Consider the following 20,317-nt stretch of genomic DNA (forward strand, 5'->3'; position numbering starts at 1 on the left):
TATTCTAAAACAACTTGGTTTAAAACCATTTTTGAAAACAAAAATTAATAGTGGAAAAATAGCGTACATGTCAAGGTTGTGGTTTCATAATCAAAAAATGCCATCTGCTTATATCTTTTTTTTAGCAATGTTTTGCAGAATATTAAAGCAAGAATGGGAGAAGAGATAGTTCAATGGTAGTTTCCGTTTAGGAAACGGAAATTTTGACATGGGCACCATTTTTTTATAATAAACAATAATTTAACATATCTTGCATATGAAGCCCTATTTACTTGTTCTCCCCACCACCACAAGGGCAAAGATAGACAAAAGGTTGTTTGTCTCGGTCAAGAAGGATTTCTCTTGATAGAGGCGAGACCATATTACAGTTTGATACTAGCCTTCCAGTTAAGAATTCTCAAATTGAAGACAAAATTATCAGTGAATCGCACCGAAAATAAACCACTGTTGACGATATAAAGTATTTTGCAAATTTATCAAAAAATTTGCATTTGTGACCTATTTACGCTAAAAATAAATTAATAGACGATACATGTATTTTGTGACTAAGGTTTGTAACGTAGTCGTAGCAAACAAAAGAAATAAAAGTCTGGGTCAGCATCTTTTCTTTAATAAAAGCATCTATTAGCGTTACTCTTCCATCTCGATATGACTCAAAGTTTCTTGCTGCCACATGCCTGGCTCACATTTCTTTTTCTTCTGACCACATGCTAGCCACAACCAGCCAATTCTTGTCTTCGACTTTGCACGTCTATTTTCTTCAACACGCATTTTGCTTCGAACACATGGTGCATTTTTCTCCTTGCATGCACTTACACAATGGTATATGCAAATTCGTAAGTTTAAAAATTACAATTTGTTTCCGCAATTTGTAGTTTACACGAGTTGTCATAATGTAAGGATGCCAACAGGGTTACAAAAAAATATGTAGGCCAAAATAAAAAATATTAAAGGTATTTTACCATAAATGGCGTTAGGAATTATAACTTTATTCAATTTGAATAATGAAAAATAAAAATTAAAAATAAAAATATTTGCTTATTTGATTTAATTAGAAAATCAAAATTCATGGAAATGCTTGAATATTTAGACATCTATGCTTCCGGTTTTTTTTTACAAAAATGAATGCAAGATAGTGTAGTTATCGTTAATGGTACTTATTCAGATTAGCACCTATAGCGATAAAAATGAAAAACTTTAGTATGTACTTGTGATGGAATGAAGATTTTATATTAAAAAAAAAAAAAAAAAAATGCTGTTTTTACCAATAAGTGACAAACTATGCCATGTTTTTCATAAGGAGAGAATAATCAGCGATTATTTTGACACTTTACGTGCATTAGGGTTGTCTGCCCTTATCCACCGATTTATTGGATGCTTTTTTCACCCTCATTGAAACAGTAAGTTTATTTTCCGGGATAAAAAGATTACTTCATCAAATTGCATGATTTTCAGAATTTCTCATCTCCATCCCGTGACTAGTACATACAGACATTTCTGTACTTTCTTTAATTTTAAATGTCGCCGTAAGTGCTGATCTGAATAAATCTTTTTTTTTTAAACTTTCCACCTCAAAACTTTCAATGACTATTTTTATAGATTTACACATTTGCGAGTATACTGAAGACAGTTGCCAATAGTGGAGAAGGGACAAAGATTGGTTCATGTGTACGAGCATTAGGCCCCCCCCGCCCCTTTAGTTTTCTTTTTTTCAGCAGATAATCTAATGGACACTAATCTACCAGATAAAAGAAAATCTGGTCAATATTTAAATATTTGTAAGGAGGTGCTCGGTTTCAAATGCAATGTTTTAGTAAACCTATTTTTGAACCACTCGACATTTAAGCCAAATTCAGAATTTAGCCATTTTTTCTTAAAGTCTGTTTTTCTAATTTCACTTGAAATTTGCCATTTTCCAATTATTTTATATACTTATTTATGGTTACCTTCAGGTTTCATCACACGACAATTACAAAGGTTTTGCCCAAGCAATTTTTTTTTATATGAATCTAACTAGCCTGGGTGCCCAGCTTTGCCTGAGTGTTTGGAGATGTTTGCTGAGGGGGAAAAAAAAAAAAAAAAAAAAAAGTGGTAGTAGCCAGGCAGGCTCGAACCGCGAAGGAGGAAAGAAACGTGTAAAAAAAAAAAAAAAAAAAAAAAAAATTCTTTGTTGCGTCCATCATCAAACCAGAGTAATGTAAAATGAACACAATTTAACAAAATTAATTGTGTGAACTGGTAGACCTAAAATTTGTTTTCAAGGGGTTTTTGGGTGTGCTGAAAACTATTGCATTTAAATTTTCCGCGAATAGTTTTCTAGATATTAAGCCATTAGATATTAAGCTTATATTATAAGTGGCAAAAATATATGCATGTTCAATAATGGCCACCACTTATAAGATTTACATTGCTTAATATCCGGAAAACTTATTTGCAGAAAATTTAAATGCAACAGGTTTGTTTTACTATACAGATTAGAAAAAGTTGTCAAATTTATAACAAATGTTATCAAAGGCAAGATAAGTTACTCTACCTAACTGGTAGAGTTTTTAATGTTTTATTTCATGTAAAATGTTTCTGTTAAAAAAAAAAAAAAAAAAAAAAGAGTAATGTTGAATGCTGCTGGAGAACAAGAAAAGATGGCCGCAATGTCTTTGAAGACTCGATAATCACTACAAAATAAGAAATCAAGCAAAATTATCGAAACTCACCCGATAAACGTCCCTGTGACATTTATTGGGTAAGTTTCTACCACCATTTTGTTTTTATTTCTTTTGAACCGAATAAACATTTTACATTAAATAAAAATGCTGCTTATGCACTTATGTTACCATGCTATTTTTAAATAGTATTTAAGTTAAATTCAAGTTCTACGATTTTTTTTTTTTTTTTTTTTTTTTTTTAATTAAGTGAAAGTACAGAATTACAAAACACTCATGTTAAGAATGGTTTTCCAAATGTTATTTCAGCACAGTAACAAAAGAGCACAAGTATCCATTTTAGGAACGGCTTAAAAATTTTAAAGTTTTTTTTTTTTTGTTTTTTTTTTAAGGAGTTAAAAATCTGTTAAAATCCATTATTCTTAAGCAACTTTTTTCCAGAAAGATAAAAACCTGAATTTTATATGAAAGGCAGAATATAAAACTTATACAGAATTTGAAATTTAAAAAGAGAAATTGCAGTGAATTTGTTTGTTTTTTTTTATCTTGATGGGTAACATTTAAATTTTTTTGAAAGGTTTTGAATTAATTTTTATTTTTTGTCTAAAGATTTAGAATGATTTACTATGAAAATATGCAAAAATAAAAGTACCTGAATCTCAAATAATTTGATCTTTTATCTCCATCTATAGATTTTGCATGACAAAATTCAAAAATCCAAAATTTAATGATTGTTCGGTAGCCTTCATAGGACTAAAATAGGTTCATTTAGTCTTGTAAATTTCATGTATTTTGAAAATTAAGAATTAACTTGGTAAGTGAGATATATATAGCCTACATAATCCCCGAAGTTACGCAATGATGAGGCTGGCCAGTACCAGATGGGTGACCATTTTGGGAATGCTATGTGTTGGAGAAAACTCGTGCATCTAGTATCACACTTTGTCATCTTGACCCTGTCTTGCCATCGAGACTAAATGTTTCTGGACGAGAGTGTGGTAGATGCAAGTCCTCCACATTTTAATCCAAGTCAAGCACAAGTATCAGCAAAGAAAAAGGGGAGATAACTTTGTAAATACGAAGAACCGTTTGTAGGTATTATGGTCACCTATAAGGGAATAACACGTAACAAGAAATTGCCAAAAATATTTTTAACAAAATGCACAGTGATTTATCAATTTGTCTGAGATGGGTATATATGCTGATGACACCACTCTATAACAGACGACAGGAAAACAAATGGACACATATCTAAAGAAATGACAGAAACACTAGAGGATAACCTCCAATCTAGTGGAATGGAGACAAAAATGAATGGTCGCATTCAATGCTGCCAAGACTAAACCCGTTTCCTTCAATAACTACAGGAAACCTTCTCTACCACCAATAGCAATGGCCAAAAACTATCTGAAAGTACATCTTTTAAACTCCTTCGCCTAACGTTCACAGGAAACATGAGTGGAACAATTACATTTAGAGCATTGCCAGGACCGCTGCGAAAAAGGTAGGTTCTCTCTACCGTGTTAGAAAGCTACTGACCCCTGAAAGTATCCTGTACCTCTATAAGGCCACCATTCACCCAATGTATGGAGTATTGTCAGATTTGGGCCGGTGCATCTGCTACTAGTCTTACTCCTAGACAAGGTTTAAAAGAGAGTCGCCAACCTAATAGGTCTTGAACTATCATCCAAGCTTCAGCCTCTGTCCCATCGATGCAATGTAGCATCCCTCTGCCGTTCTACAAGTACTTTAACGATGTAGGTTTCGACGAGCTGCAAGCACTTGTACCCCCTCTATGTAAATACCGACAAGCAGTAAAATCCCATCCCTTCACAGTAGAGATCCCTAGATGTAACAGTCTTCTCTTAGTTTCTTCCCCAGAACCACTAGACTATGAACTCCCTGCTAGGTTCCTGCTTCCCCAACCGTACTGATATGCTGAAGTTCAAGTGTAACGTGAACCGACATCTTGCTGCCCAACTCCCCACCTAGTAGTACCCCTGTAGCCTGTGTCCCTAATAGTAGCCCCCCCTACATCAAAGTGGCAATGTGCCTTGTTAGGGGTGAAAATGTAATAAAATTAAAAATTTTTAGAATCGATTCTTCAATGGTATATGAGCAATATTGGACTAACTAAAATTAATTTATTTTCCAAAGATTTTTAAGTGTTTTTCGTAAAAATTGTTTTTGCTAATCTGAAAGATGATTAACATCCAAATTTCACACTTCGAACACAATGGATGAAAAATTAAGAATTCAAAATTTGGATTTTCCACCTTAAAATCCGATATGTGCACAGTTTGTTTTTGTTATCTACAATCCTCACCCTCCCCACAACAATATATTTTGTTCAGTTTCAGCTGATTATTTTAAGCATATTTGTACCCACAAATAAAGGGGGGGTTGTAGGAAAAAAAAAAGTTATAAAGTTCATTCTTCACTTAATGATCGGTAAAAATTTTGTATGAATTGGATAATTACTTGATTTTTGGTAGATTTTTAAAGAAAGTCCAAAAATACTCCATCCTTCTATTTTAGCCGTGCCTAACCTATCTGTTATATTTGACAACTTTTCTAAATCTAACAAACCCAAATAAAATACTCTTCATTATCATGAAAATTCATTACAGTTTCTATTTTGAACAAATATGGCCGCCACGTTATATGAAACTTGCATGAAAGCAGGTTTTCAGTATCATGAGAACTAGTTGCTGGCCCTAATTTAAAATACAATACTCGTTTTCAGCATACTCCAAAATCCCATAAACGAGTTTTTCCACTTAAAATTTAAACCGGATAGTTTTTACTAGTTACAAAATGGGCGACCAATTTACCAGAATCGGAACTAAAAAGTAAGAACCCCTTTCAAATGTCGAAATTTTTTTTTTTTTTTATTATACATGGTAGTCACCACTTATCAAGGCCTGGAAGCCACTCGGGGATGAGGGTTATTGCGTGTACAGTAATCAATGGCATAGTATTGTAGTAATCGTTAGTATTGGAGATTTGATAAAGTGTCTTAAGGGGACGGTTTATCAAGAATTTGTTTATGTTGGACTTGAAGAGATCCAAGTTGTAGTCAGGTGGGAAACAGGCAGACGGAAGAGAGTTCCACTGGCATGTACTTCTAAGCTTTGTTCATGGAATCTACGTTTTGGTACAGATAGAGTGGGGAAAGTTTTTGACAGCGGTTTCAGCTAGATGGGTGTTTTCATGAAAGATTGACGGGGGGGGGGGAGATTGAAGCTCAGTAGAGCACTTGCTAGGGAAGTAATGATAAAACAAACAGGCTCGCAATGTCTCTTCTGTGGGAAGCGAGGTTGCAGGGAAGAGAAAAGGGCATCTCGCCACTAAGCAACAAAGTTTATTTTGTACTTCGTCAAGGCAGGATAGGCTGTTTTTAGCAGCTCCTGCCCAGATGTGGCAACAGTACTCCATTCTTTGGACGTACTTGGCTTTTATATAGATAGAGAATTGCATCAGCAGTGAGATATCTTCTGGAGCAGTAGAAGGATCCTACCATTTTTCCCGCGACGTTGGCAACAGACTTGATGTACATGTTCCATTTCAGGTCAGGAGTAAAGGTTAATCCCGGAAGCTTATCAAAACATGGCACCTCCTCTAGACGAGAGCCATCCATTTCAATTGTTGCTAGATGGGGATCAAGGTGTTGATGTAAAGATAGAAGCTTGGTTTTAGATGCATTAAAAGTAACCAGCCACCTCTTCCCCCACTGTACCACATGCTCAAGATCAGAGGAGAAAGAGGATTAGAGAGAACTTTGTCATTTATGACCTTAGATGTGTTGCCATAGATGGTCGTGTCATCAGCATAGATGTCAACGAATGATTTAAGTATGTGTTTTGGGAGATCATTGATGTAGATCAGGAAGAGAGTTGGGCCCAGGATGGACCCCTGAGGGACTCCAGCATTAATACTGTGGGCCTCTGATTTCTGCCCATCAACCACTACTCTTATGAACCGATCGGAGAGAAATGATTTAATGATTGAGAAAACATTTCTAGTGATACCGTAGCTGGAAATCTTGTGAAGTAGGCCCTTATGCCATACTTTATCGAAGGCCTTCGATATGTCAAGAGCAATTGTCCTACAAAGGAAGCCTTTGTCAAGAGATTCACTAATCCTATGAGATATACTCGTTAGCACATCTGCTGTACATCTGGCAGAACGGAAACCATATTGCATGTCAGGTTATTTAAATACACGATGATATACTGATTAGGTTTTCCAGGGTGTTGGAAAGCAATTAAGGCAACGCTTAAACAATTTTGTAAGTATGGGGGCAAGTTCTGATTGAAGCTTTTTCAACACTAATTGGAATGCTGTCAGGGCCAGTTGCTTTACTGGAATAAAGGTTCTTGATTAGCTTGGCAACCTCAGATATTTGTGTTGCATAGAGTGTCGTCTGTTATAAGAGGAAATACAGAGAGCTGATGGCCTTCGTCGCATAGGGTAGAATTTGCCGCAAAGTTCTTGGCAAATAGTTTGGCCTTGTCAGATGCTGTCGAGATGACCTCAGGTCCATTGATGGTGGGGATAGAACACATGCTTCTGTTCAGGATCCTGTTTGCTATTTGCCAGAACTTGTGGGAACCAAGTTCCTGCTCAGCTACTTTGGATTTAACGGACCGAGCATATAGCTCTCTTGCATTTTTTATTACTCTTTTACAGTGGTTGCTGGCAGTCCTGAAAGTAGCTTTAGACTAAGTGCATCTATTACGTTGGAAGCTATGAAAAAAGTGATTTCTGTGCACAATGGCAGCAGCACATTCTGGGAAGAACCATGGCTGGCTGTTAGGTTTTTGTTGGAATTTTTTGGATGGTATGAATCAGTCTATCCATTCCATCAGGTTTGATACTATTTTTTCATTATCTGGTTAATTAGTGTCCAATCAATCCAGGGAAATAAATTTCGAAAACCTATCAATATACAAATTACGCATGCGGTGATGGTTGTACAACTCTGCCAAACTTTATATAAAACATTAGACCCAAAGGCTGAAATAAAATATTTCATTCTATTTTTGGTAAATATTACTCCACCCTTTAAAATTACCACTCTTAAAGTTGTTTTTTTTTGAGGGGGGGGGGTTGCTGAAAACAAAAATAACATTTAAAATTACGGCAAACCGGTAGTTTCCAAGATATGAAAAATGTTAGTTTACAAAAAAAATTGGGCGATCACCTTTCTATAATAATTTAACGTAAAATGAGCACCCACTTTGTGGCCACGATTTTGGAGGAGGAGGGGGTGGGGGCTTTCTTTCCATCCTCGGAAAATTCTTTAAAATTGCCACTACCGTTTAAAATTCCAGGAAACAAGTATTTTCAAAGATATGAAGCAATGCACTCTATGACCATTTTTTTTTTTTTTATTATTGGGAGGATATTCAATTATAGAACTTGTATAGTTTAACAGATGCTTATGAAGAACGTTAACATTTTACAAAAATTCTGTTTACATTTGGGAGGTGGTAGGTGTAGCAGCATTTGTAAAATATTAAACATTTCTCCTGCTTGGTTAATGTTGGCGCGTTACTTAAGCTAAAACGGTTAATTAAACTGCATAAGCACCCGTTAAAAAAAAAAAAAAAAAAAAAAAAAAACAGAGTGCATTTCTTCATATCTTGGAAACTACTTGTTTCCTGGAATTTTAAAGGATTTTCTGAGGGTGGAAAGATGTCCCCCGCCCAAAAAACATCGTGGCCACAAAGTGGGTGCTCATGTACGTTATATAGAAAAGTGATCCACTTTTTTTTAAACTAACATTTCTTCATATCTTGGAAACTACTCGTTTGTCAATTTTAAACGTTATTTTAGTTTTCAGCGACCCCGAAAACCTATGTAATGGTAATTTTAAAGGAATTTGAAGGTGACGTAATTCTCCATATTTACCCTATTTTATTTTTTTCTTATTAGATTAAATGTACGCCCTTCGAGACCGCCGTATTGCTTTTAAAACTTTCTGAAGTTTAACAGATTGGCATTTTTAATGCCAAATTTGGCCTTTTTTTTACGCCCTCAAAAAAAAAAAAAAGAGAATAAGACGCCAAATCTGTTAAATGCTGTTTAAATTTATTTCTTTCCATTATTTTTTTGGGTAAATATCCAGATACGCTACAGCAGAACACCGACCACTTATTTTTTTGTAGGTAATTGAGATCGCTGACATCGAATCTGATAGTCAAACTTGGGGCAAATTCACCGTTTGCATGGTATTAACCCCTGAACCCATGAACTACTTTCCACCATTTTGCAACTTCCGTTTACGCTACGCGCGCTGCAGCATAAACGACGGTTTGCTTCACCGAGCAAACTGCCTTCTCACATGGCGTATCAATCAAAAAATTACGGACTGACATCTTTTTAATTAAAGAAAAGTACAACAAATTGGGGGGGGGGGCTTTTTTTTTTTTTTTTTTTGTCCCACGTAGTTTTTAATGCGGTTTACAAAAATATAAGCCCCAAACATTTGTTTTTCGTTATTTTGCGGGAGGGGATTCAATTATAGAACTTATGTGGCTTAATAGGTACTTCTTTCTTCTGCGGTTTAGTTAACCGTTTTTACGTAAGTAACGCTCCGACATTTACCAATTAGAACACCATTTAACATTTTTCGAAGATTTTACTGTTTACATTGAGGGCGCGAGCGGGGGGCGGCGGGTGTGGTGTTGGGGCGCGCGTGCCCCCCCCCTCCCCCGGTCGCGCCCTCAATGTAAACAGTAAAATCTTCGAAAAATGTTAAATGGTGTTCTAATTGGTAAATGTCGGTGCGGTGCGGCGTGCGCTACTTTGAAAATTCTATATTCCAGGAAAAAACAATTAAATTACCCCCCCCCCTCTCCAACTTTGAGTGCTTTCCTTTTGTTTTATTTCTTTTTCAGCTAATTTTAAATTTTCCACCCAAAAAGTGCTATAATGTATTTTTGAAAATTCTATGTTCTGAGGAAAAAAAAAAAAAAAAAAATTAATTAAATTACTCCCCCCCCCCACACACAAACTTGGTGTGCTTTTCTTGCTTTATTTCTTTTTCCGGGTTTGTATTACTGTACACAGATTCGAAAAAGTTGTCAAAAAACAAATGTTATCGAAGGCAAGATAAGTTACTTTTCTGCCTAACTGGATATGTTTTCAGTGTTTTTATTTAATGTAACATGTTTATTCAGCTCGAAAAACATACTGTGTTTACCGATGTATTGGAAAATTCAAAATGGCGCCCGACTCTTTAACACGGTAACTTTGGGAAAAGTTTCTATAAATATAAAACTATACAAAATACTGTTAGAAACTCGCTCAATATATATTACCGTGACATAGGTTGACATATTCGGTAGTTTTTTTAATAGTATTTTTTCTAGTTTATTATTTATAACACCTTTTCCCGAACTTACCAGAATCGGGCGCCATTTTGAGTTTTCCAATACATCGGTAAACAGTATGTTTTTCAAGCTGAATAAACATGTTACATCGAATAAAAACACGAAAAATATATCCAGTTTGGTAGAAAAGTAACTTATCTTGCTTTTGATAACATTTGTTATTTGTTTTTTGACAACTTTTTAGAATCTATGTGTACAGTAATACAAACCCCTTTTTCCTCTAATTTCAAATTTTCCACGGAAAATGTGTACGCCATGTGAGAAGGCAGTTTGCTTGTTGAAGCCGTCGTTTATGCTACAACGCGCGTAGCGTAAACGGAAGCTGCAAAATGGTGGAAAGTAGTTCGTGGGTTCAGAGGTTAATACCATGCAAACGGTAAATATGCCCCAAGTTTGACTATCAGATTCGTTGTCAGCGACCTCAATTACCTATAAGAATGCAAATTAGAGTGGTCGGTGTTCTGTAGTAGCGTATCTGGATATTTAGCACCTTTTCATGCAGTGACAAGTACATACATTATAAAGATTTTTTTCAGATTTTTATAGTAAAAAAGATTACTTGTGGACCATTTATGGACTTGCACCGAATTTAAAAAAAAAAAAAAAAAAGTTTCGTCGTCGCGTTGACTGGACCAGATGAAAAACGAGACGCCAAAACGGATTCCGTTGGTGCACAAGTTGGTAATCGTGAAGAAAGAGAGAGCCTGTTTCCTCCGTTCGACTATAGGTGGCGTTACTGTCTGTCCACCCAGTTACGGAAGTACAAAATGTATATAATGCCACCCTTGAAATAAAAATAAATGTTTTTGTTATATTTTAATTTTAAACATGTTTCTTTTTTTTTTTTTTTGTGCAAACAAATTTAAGTTTTATTTTTTTGCAAACATATTTAAGTTTTATTTTTCCAACCATTTACGTTTTGATGCTTGTTTATTTTTAAACATTTACGTTTTTTTTTTTTTTGCAAGCATAAACTAAATGTTTTTGCTATATTTTTCTTTTAAACATATTTATGGGTACAACCGTTTTTCCGCGAGTATTTTTTACGCTCTTATGATAATAAAAAAAATCAACGTTTTTTCTTTTATCTTTTTTATGGACCCCCCCCTTTTTTCTTAATTTTTCTGCACTTATTTTACCTTTTCTGCAAGTATATATATATATATATATATATATATATATATTTGAAAAAGGATATTGTAAAACTTGAATCTTACTTGAAACTACTATTAAAAAATAGCGCGGTACCAATAAGTGCATAAGCAAACTTTTCAAAAAGAAAAATATTTCAAAAATATTTAGTTTATGCTTGCAAACCCCCCCCGCCCCCAAAAAAAAAACGTAAATGTTTTACAATAAACAAGCAACAACACGTAAATGTTTGGAAAAATAAAACTTAAATATGCTTGCAAAAAAACAAACAAAAAAAAACGTAAATATGTTTGAAAAAACAAAAAACAAAACTTAAATATGTTTGCACCCCCCCCCCAAAAAAAAAACCATGTTTAAAATTAAAATATAACAAAAACATTTATTTTTATTTCAAGGGTGGCATTATATACATTTTGTGCTTCCGTACTAACTGGGTGGACAGACAGTAACGCCACCTATAGTCAAACGGAGGAAACAGGCTCTCTCTTTCTTCACGATTACCCACAAGTTTATCCTTCCGGGCCTCAATTTTGAGTGATTGTTGAAAGGAATATACTCACCTCGATCGGCATTTTCCACACATCATAAACCACTCAAAATTTTGTGGACCTTCAGGATCCCAGTATCCACACACAAAATGTAGAACGAATGTGGCTAGACGTAAAACAGTGGATTAAGCGGCTTGGTATTCGAGCAGAATTCATGCAGCTTGCAGCAATACCTAGCCAGGTATTTATTTATAAGGAGCACGAACAAGACGAAACTTTTTGCATTTTTTTTTTTTTTTTTTTTTTTTTACAGGTTGCTGCATTGTACAGACACAAGTCGGAACTTGGAGATTTCTTGTTAAAAAAAAAAACAAAAAAAAAACTTCCTTTCCTTGGAAAAAATAAAAATATTAACCTCAACGTTTTCTTCCTTGTTAGGAACAAAACATTTTGTGTTAAAAAAAAAAAAAAAAAAGGAGGGGGTATTAACCCAAACCGGTACTTGTACAGTTTAGTCAAGACATTAAAAAAAATGTATCGAAAAAAGTTTAAATTGTATGTATCCGTTATGGAACGAAGTTCTCAGAGAGAGAAAAAAAAAAAAAAAAAATTATGATACCGAGCAAAATCTTCGATTTTTAGGAAAAGATAATATTAAAGATGGGAAGGAGTGTCAGCGCTTTAACTGGAGTTATCTCCCTTTGGCATTTCTAAAATTCAAACAATTTTAGAATCCAAGATGGTTGCCTTCAATGCGCTCTCATGAAAACGTTTTTCCGCTGTAAAAAAAATTTTTACAAAAAATTTAGTGACTTTTTTTTTTCGGAGAACTTCGTTCTATAACGCATACACACAATTTAAACTTTTTTCGGTATTTTCATTTTTTAATATCTTGACTAAACTAGACAAATACACCAAAACCCTTTATTGGAAAAATAAGAGTCTTAAAAAAAAAAAAAAAAAAAAAAAAAAAAATGTTCACTTTTTTTGGGGGGGGGGGGTCATGCGCAGTTTGATACCGGCTGTCTTGCCTGGCAAGAATCATGGTGGCCATAAACTATTACCCGAAAGCATTGTTTTTTTTTTTTTTCGTGTCATTATTGTACATAACAGTCTGCGACACTATTAAATGTGTTTTTTTTAAGCAGACCCGACTGGAGCAAATATTCGGGTGGTCCAACTCCACTTTCATCTAAATATTTACCAAATGTAAGATAAGTTACTTTTCTACCTAACTGGATAATTTTCTAGTGTTTTTATTAAATGTTACATGTTTATTCAGCCAAAAAAAAAAAAAAAAAAAAGTTTAGATGTATTGGAAAATTAAAAATGGCGCCCGACTGACACGGTAAGTTTGGGAAAAGGAGATAAAGAACTAGACAAAATACTGTTAGAAACTGGCTCAATATGTTACCGTGACAAAGGCTGACATAATAGGTGGTTTTTTAACAGTATTATGTATATTTTTTAACTCCTTTTCCAAAACTTACCGTGTCAAAGAAAGAGTCGTGCGCCATTTTCCAATACATCGGTAAACACTGTTTTTCGAGCTGAATAAACATGTTGCATTACATAAAAACACTAGAAAACTATCCAATCAGGTAGAAAAGTAGCTTATCTTGTCTTTGATAACATTTGTTTTAATTTTTTCGAATCTGTACAGTAATACAAATCCAACCCAAAGGCTGGAAATTTTTTTTTTTTTTTTAGACTATATGTACGATATTAGAAGCCGGGGTTTGTATTACTGTACAGATTCGAAAAAGTTGTCAAAAAAATATATAAATAAATGTTATCAAAGGCAAGATAAGTTACTTTTCTACCTAACTGGATATATTTTTCGTGTGTTTATTCAATGTAACATGTTTATTCAGCTCGAAAAGCTTACAGTGTCTACCGATGTATTGGAAAATTCAAAATGCCGCCCGACACTCCTTAACACGGTAAGTTCAGGAAAAGATGTTATAAATAATAAACTAGACAATATACTGTTAGAAATTCGCTCATTATATGTTACCGTGACATAAGTTGACATATTCGGTGTTTTTTTTTAATAGTATTTTGTCTAGTTTATTATTTATAACACCTTTTCCCAAACTAACCATGTTAAAGAGTGTCGGGCGCCATTTTGAATTTTCCAACATCGGTAAACACTGCATGTTTTTCGAGCTAAATAAACATGTTACATTGAATAAAAACAAAAAAAATGTATCCAGTTTGATAGAAAAGTAACTTATCTTGCCTTTGATAACATTTATTTGTTATATATTTGTTTTATTTTTTTTTTTGACAACTTTTTCGAATCCATGTGCACAATAATACAAACCCAGAAGCCGCTGTGTATTGCTTTTAAAATTTGGCCTACGGTTTGACAGAGTGGCCTTTTTAAGACCAAATTTAGCCTTTTTTACGCTCTTTCATTACAAAAAATATATGGCAGCCAAAAACAGTTCGTGAAAGAGCGTAAAAACGCCAAATTTGGCTTTAAAGCCAATCTGTCAAACCTTTAGAAAGGCCAAATTTTAAAACAATATGACGACCGCGATTGTACATTTAGTCTTAAAAAAAAAAAGTTGAAGAAAAGAATTTCTTAGGTTTTATTTCAGCCTTAGGGTCTAATAAGGTTATTGTTCTATATAAAAATAGTTTATAATTTTATGTCTTTCAAATAATTTACGCCGCTAAACTATAAACATGCCCCATATTTTTGAAAATTTCAAATGTCCGCTAAAGATTCCTCTGCGATGTGACAAGTCACTTTACTACGCGAACGCATCAAAGCAAAGCGTTAACGAAAGCGGTGAAAAGGCGCAAAATAGTCCCAAGGTCCAGGGGTTAACACCATGCAAACGATGAATTTGGAACGGGTCTAAATACCAGATTCGTTTTCAGCGGCCTCGATAACACCCTACAAAACGAACTAAAATGGTCGGCGTTGTGTTACAGTTAAAATAAACATTTACCGATTAGTGTCCATTTGATAATAATCCGCTGAAAAAAAAAAAAAGAAATTTGAAGTGCTTGTGCACTTTTGACACCGCGCTATTTTTAAATAGTTTTTCAAGTTAAAGGTATTATTATACAAACACCGTGACAGCGAATTAACCCTAACCCTGTCACGGTGTTTGTATAATAATACCTTAAAAAATTTAAGCTTCACTATATCTTAGATTAGGTGGAAGGACGGAACAGTTACGAAGCATCTCATGTAAAGAATAGCTTTCAAAATAACTATTTCAGCACAGGAAAAGTGCACGAGTACCAAAATGAAAAAGCAAACAAAGAGGTTGCAAGCTTCTTCAGGTCCATCCCTTTTATATTAATTGTTAGGTGAAAGTTAGAACACCCTTCCCATGTTAAGAATGTGTTTCTAAATAACATTCCAGCACTGTAACATAGGTGCATGAAATACCAAAATCATTAAAAATGAGTTTTAAACGATCTTAAAGCGATTAATATTATTACAAGGCTGATCTCGCAAGTTAGAATTATCGTGAATTTAGCTGCACTTTTTTTATGGCGACGAGAGACTGTCTTTTTGTTTACAGATAAATTTTCTAAGTTAAAAGTAAATAGTAAAGTATGGGATCAATTTACGTCATTTTTGGAAGATGACATCTCGGTTCCGTGGCAATTACGTACCTCAAAGACGTGTGTGCGTGTTTTTAGGTTGAATTTTAAATATGAACCATTATTTTTCATGTAAATCACATGAGTAAATAAGTCAAAATAAATTTACTAATTTACCAATTGTAGTAGCTCCTTTCATTCATGTCGGCAATGGTAACAATATTTAGCGAATTCTTAAATATTTAACATTAGGGGGAAAAAAAAAAGACAAAATGGTGCTTATGCACTTGTATCGCGCTAAATTCAAGTTTTACGATACCTTTTCTATTAGATAGAAAAGTGAAAGTACAGAATTATTGCAACCCCCCCCCCCTCCCAATGTTAAAAATGGGTTTCTAAATATTAACGCTATTATTTCAGCGCGTTACAATTGGTCAAGATCAAAGCGTAGTATCTGTTCTTCAGATGCTGCAGTAGTGCTGCTGCTGCACTTCCATTTCTTGTTCTCTTTCGGTGGAGGAGAAATCCTTAACGACTGAGACAATTTTTATTTTTGTACCTTTTCTCCACGTTAAAAAAACGACCCTGGTGTCTAACTCTGTCCCGTGGGGAGGCATAGTAAATAGGTACAATAACTACAAAAAATTATGAACAAGCGCAAAAATTCATATAGCAATGAAAAAGTGGAAATGAAAAATACTTGAAGATCTCACCTGGTGAAAATAATAATCCGGGATGACAGACGAAAGTAAGGAGTTTATATATTTAAAAAAATAAAGTGTGGACGAAAATATATTTAAAAATTTTTTTTTTTTTTTTTCTGAAAAGTATTCACTTAAAATTGTACTACTCTACGAAGTAGAGTTTTTAAAAAGAAGTTGAATCTAGGGGACGTTTAAGAATTGACAGGATATAAAAAATGAAATTAATTTAAATTCGAAAAAGAAAAGGGGGGCTTGGGGAAGCTAAAATTAAAAAAAAAAAAAGATTTTTTTTTTTTTTTTCCTTTCTTTTTCTTTTTCTACTGGTCCATTTTAAATAAGGAAAGTCAGAATTCTCTTCGAATCTCCTCCTCAGCCTGATTCTGCCGTTCCGCTGACACCGGTGACTTTACTTCATCTGATGATGATCTGCTTTTTATCACACCGCATTACATAATATACCGGTGTCAGTTTTTTAATTAGTTCCTCGTGTAATATCTTCCTGCTTATACGGACGTCATTCAACGGAGATTTTAATTATATTTATTCGCTTGTAAAGACTAAAATAAGTTTTACAAACAAGAAATTTTACAAAAAATATTGAAAAAATTACAAGGTCAAACTGGGTGGGATGGATGAGGATCGTGCGTCATCCATTTTGAATGGGGACCAACCTAGGTGTATCATCAGAAATTTGGAGGAATTTTTGACACCCCTAACAGAAAACTGAGAATAAAATATTTAAAAAAAACTCGTAATTTCTCTTTTTAAAGTGGGTTGTTTATTTTCTGTATGGAATATACTTCCAAAATAAACTATTAAAGTTGTTTAAAAAAATAATAGAAATATTATTTTTTTATTTAAAAAAAAAAAACAGTGTTTACAAAATGTTTACAAAATGCCGACGTGCCTTTATGCAGTCATTCTTTTTTACGTAATGAAATCAATTGAATTTTACGAGTTAAATATTTTTCAATTTTTAAACTTAAAAAAATCTATCAAAATTTCTCTATTGGTTGAATTCTTACGATATTTTCAGAGTCGATGTGAAATTTTATGCTCTTTCCAATAAACTAAATATAATATTTTAGACAAACGTTTGTTTTTTTTTAATTCACCCCCCCCCCGTTTTGAAATGTCTATTAAAATTTTAATAATTAATTAATGTACCAAAGTTTTATATATCACAAATTGAAGATAAAAGATCAATAAAGAAAATATTATAATTTAAAACAAAAAAAAAAGAATAGTTTTTTGGAAATTTACTTGTGTATGTAATGTGTAAAACCTTTTTTTTTTTTTAAACCACGTTGATTTTTTTATGAAAGCTCATGTTATGCTGATATCGTCAAGTAAATACCGGATGTTTGCGGCAAATTTTTCTATTTCATTCAATGTTTTCTTTTTTTAGATATTAAAAAAAAAAAAAAATTCAGTCGATAAAGAAGTATTAAAATATATCAATCAAAAACTTGTGTATTTCATTAAGAGAATTAAAAAAAAATCGGTGAACTGGATTTTTTGTTTTAGGGGAAAAACTTATAGGTGAATGTGCGTTTCTTTTTAATTACGGAGGACGAAAAATACTAATTTTGGTTGACACACGCAATAAAAAAGAGACATTATTTATGTCCCTTTGAGGAATCCATATTTGATAAATTTCATATTAGCAGGAGGAGCTCTTTTAAGCTTCGTGCAAAGCACGTTCTGAAAATGCGATTTTTTACGACCCTCGCTTTAAAAAATCCTTTTATTTAAAAAATACATGGAATTTAAAATATAAATATGGATAAGTTCTTAACAATGAAGAATGGAACTACCCATTTAATAGTATTTTTTTTAGGTAAGTTATATTTTGGCATTTATTTATATACATATATTTATAAGCAAGTCAAAATATGTTGATTTTCTTTATATTTTTTTTAAAGAAAACCGCTAAAAAAAAAAACAAATATTATATAATTTGCTATTAAACCTGTGATTTTTAAAAAATTTGGTCTATGCTCCTTTAATTGAAAAAAAAATTAGGGTTTGAATTACATTTTTCAAGTAGTTATAAGCTTCAAAAAATAGTAAGTTGAATTATTAAAGTTCTGATCATCATTTTTAATGGTCACTTTCTGATACACCTAGACCAACACGTTCCCTAATGTTACAACGATGATATCGATAAAACCTAGAATAGTTGAGAACTCATAAATAAATAAATAAATAGTAATTTACAGCAAACGCAAGAAAAATAAATTCACTACCGACCTGTATGCTTTTAACAAGTGTAAACTGCGTGCAAGATTTTTTTATTTCAGAATTTTATTTCGAGTTTCGTTTATACGAAATCTAAGTGGCGACCGACCGACGTGATGGCTTAAGTTTGGTAAACTTCATGGTGAAAAGATAGTAACAACATTACTTCTCCTACGACTAACCCTAAGTCTGAATGGTAAGTCCTCGCCAAATAAAATTCTCATAAAACAATAAGTACTCGCCTAAGTATAATCAAAGGTTAATCATGTCTGCAGCTGCCATTTTAGCTTTCATGTGCATTATTAATATGCGAACATAGAAATAAAATTCTGAAATAATTTTTTTTTTTATAGTTTCCACATATTAAAAGTATACAGGTCAGTAAAGAATTTAATTCTACTGCGTTTGTTGTAAATTATTTGCTGTTTTTATTTATTTATTTTTGTTTAAAGGTTCTTGATTGATAACTATTCTATACTTTACTCTGACTCTTTACTCATGAAATGAATGAGCATGAGGTATGTATCGAATTTGACTTTTCCCCTTTCAACTGTTGGTATCTGTCTGTCTTAGGAGACAAGGAAGTTCTGCACCTGAGATTAGTCTGTTGCCGAATTGCAGTATCTGCTGTGACTGTGCAAACCTATCCTGGATCGACAACCTCTGTTGTAGATGCCACAGATGTAGAAGTAGTCTGGTTGTAAAAGTTCTGTTGCAGCCCTCTATCATCTGTGTTTTTTTCTTCTCCCTCCAATGTTGGTCTTTTCTCTCTCCTCACTCCTCCTGACGCATGTGTTCTCCAATGGCTGTCGTTTTCAGCTATGGACCGCAAACCTGTTTGGTAGATACCACCTGTCCTCATGCTTCACTTGCAAACATCCTTGTAGCATATGACAAGTCTTCCTGCTGGTCTGGCACCAATTGCGAATTAACAATAAAGAATACCCTTTGGAATTCTCCCATCATTCATTGACCTGGCATTGCCATGCCACCAGAGTCAGCATTGGGTGGGTTGAGCATAAAATATAATTGCCTGTAATAATTTCAATAAACAAACGAAACATTAAACAAAGGAACCACATAGTCTTTTCAAGCAAACACATACTTGTGTACATGTTCTGAGTTATCACCAGTGAGCAATCACGAAACACAATCTCTATCTCTACTTTTGTATAAAAGGAAAGTGTGTGTGTGTTCCTCATGGACTCCGAAACAGCTGAGCCGATTTTTATGGAATTTCGCACAAATTTACTTTATTGTATCTCGGAATGTCTCCAACAAGTATCAATAATCAATAATCTAAATAATCCAATGAAAGAAGGGACAGGCGATTTGGTGCTTCTACACTGTCAGAACAAAACTTCGGAAATCGTAAAACTGAATTTCACATGAAAACAATGGTATCTACGTATTCCTTGTATTTTTAAGATGATTATATCCAAAAATTACGAAAAATCAATAAGATAGAAAATTATTTTTTAAAGATAATAGAAAATAGAATTTGAAGAAAATGATTATATTTGCTTATGTAACACACGGGAGAGTTCAAAAGTGATGTAATTTTCCATTTCGATTTATTTTATAAAAGTAAGATGGCTGCATTTTTTCACCTACTAACATGATTAAAGTTTTTTTTTTTTTTTTATAATTCAATAATATTCAGGTAATTTCGACTGCATAATTTGGAAGCTAACATTGTAATTTATTAGAATTGACAAATTCAGTAGAAATCATTCTTTTTCATCATTTATTGACTACAAAATTTCATTCTGATATGTAGAACCGCCAGTGATTTTTAGCAAAATTAACACTCTTACACAGGCTAACATCACAAGTGCATTTGAGAACTTTTATTACTACACAAGCAGAAATGTTCGGTATATAAAATCCCCAGTAGGTTCTTTGATATGACAGGGACGCTTTTAAAATGAATGCTTCTGTTTAAAGTTAAATTGCACCATGATACTTGACTTTTTCGATTTTAAACTTAAATTTAAGCCATTATCATTGCACAAGCAGAAACGCCAGGCATATAAAATCAACAGTAAGTCCTTTGATATGACAAGCGCGTGTTCGAAATGAATGTTTCTACAGTACAATGG

At 33.4% G+C, this 20,317-nt stretch overlaps 1 protein-coding gene across 2 annotated transcripts in view; it reads right to left on the reverse strand.

Annotated features, from left to right (window-relative positions):
* LOC145276700 (pyroglutamyl-peptidase 1-like) overlaps positions 1 to 16,394 on the reverse strand; it is a 55,817-nt gene extending 39,423 nt beyond the window's left edge. Inside the window, exon 1 of one of the 2 annotated variants that reach the window (XM_080127892.1) lies at positions 15,984 to 16,394. The gene's annotated coding sequence lies outside the window, so the exon portion shown is untranslated. The remainder of the gene's footprint in view (positions 1 to 15,983) is intronic. The other variant, XM_080127893.1, reaches the window with a different exon arrangement.
* Positions 16,395 to 20,317: the final 3,923 nt, after the last annotated feature.

This window comes from Euprymna scolopes, chromosome 5 (genome assembly GCF_053919585.1).
Source record: "Euprymna scolopes isolate OS-2025 chromosome 5, ASM5391958v1, whole genome shotgun sequence".
In the NCBI taxonomy this organism is placed as follows: domain Eukaryota; kingdom Metazoa; phylum Mollusca; class Cephalopoda; order Sepiida; family Sepiolidae; genus Euprymna; species Euprymna scolopes.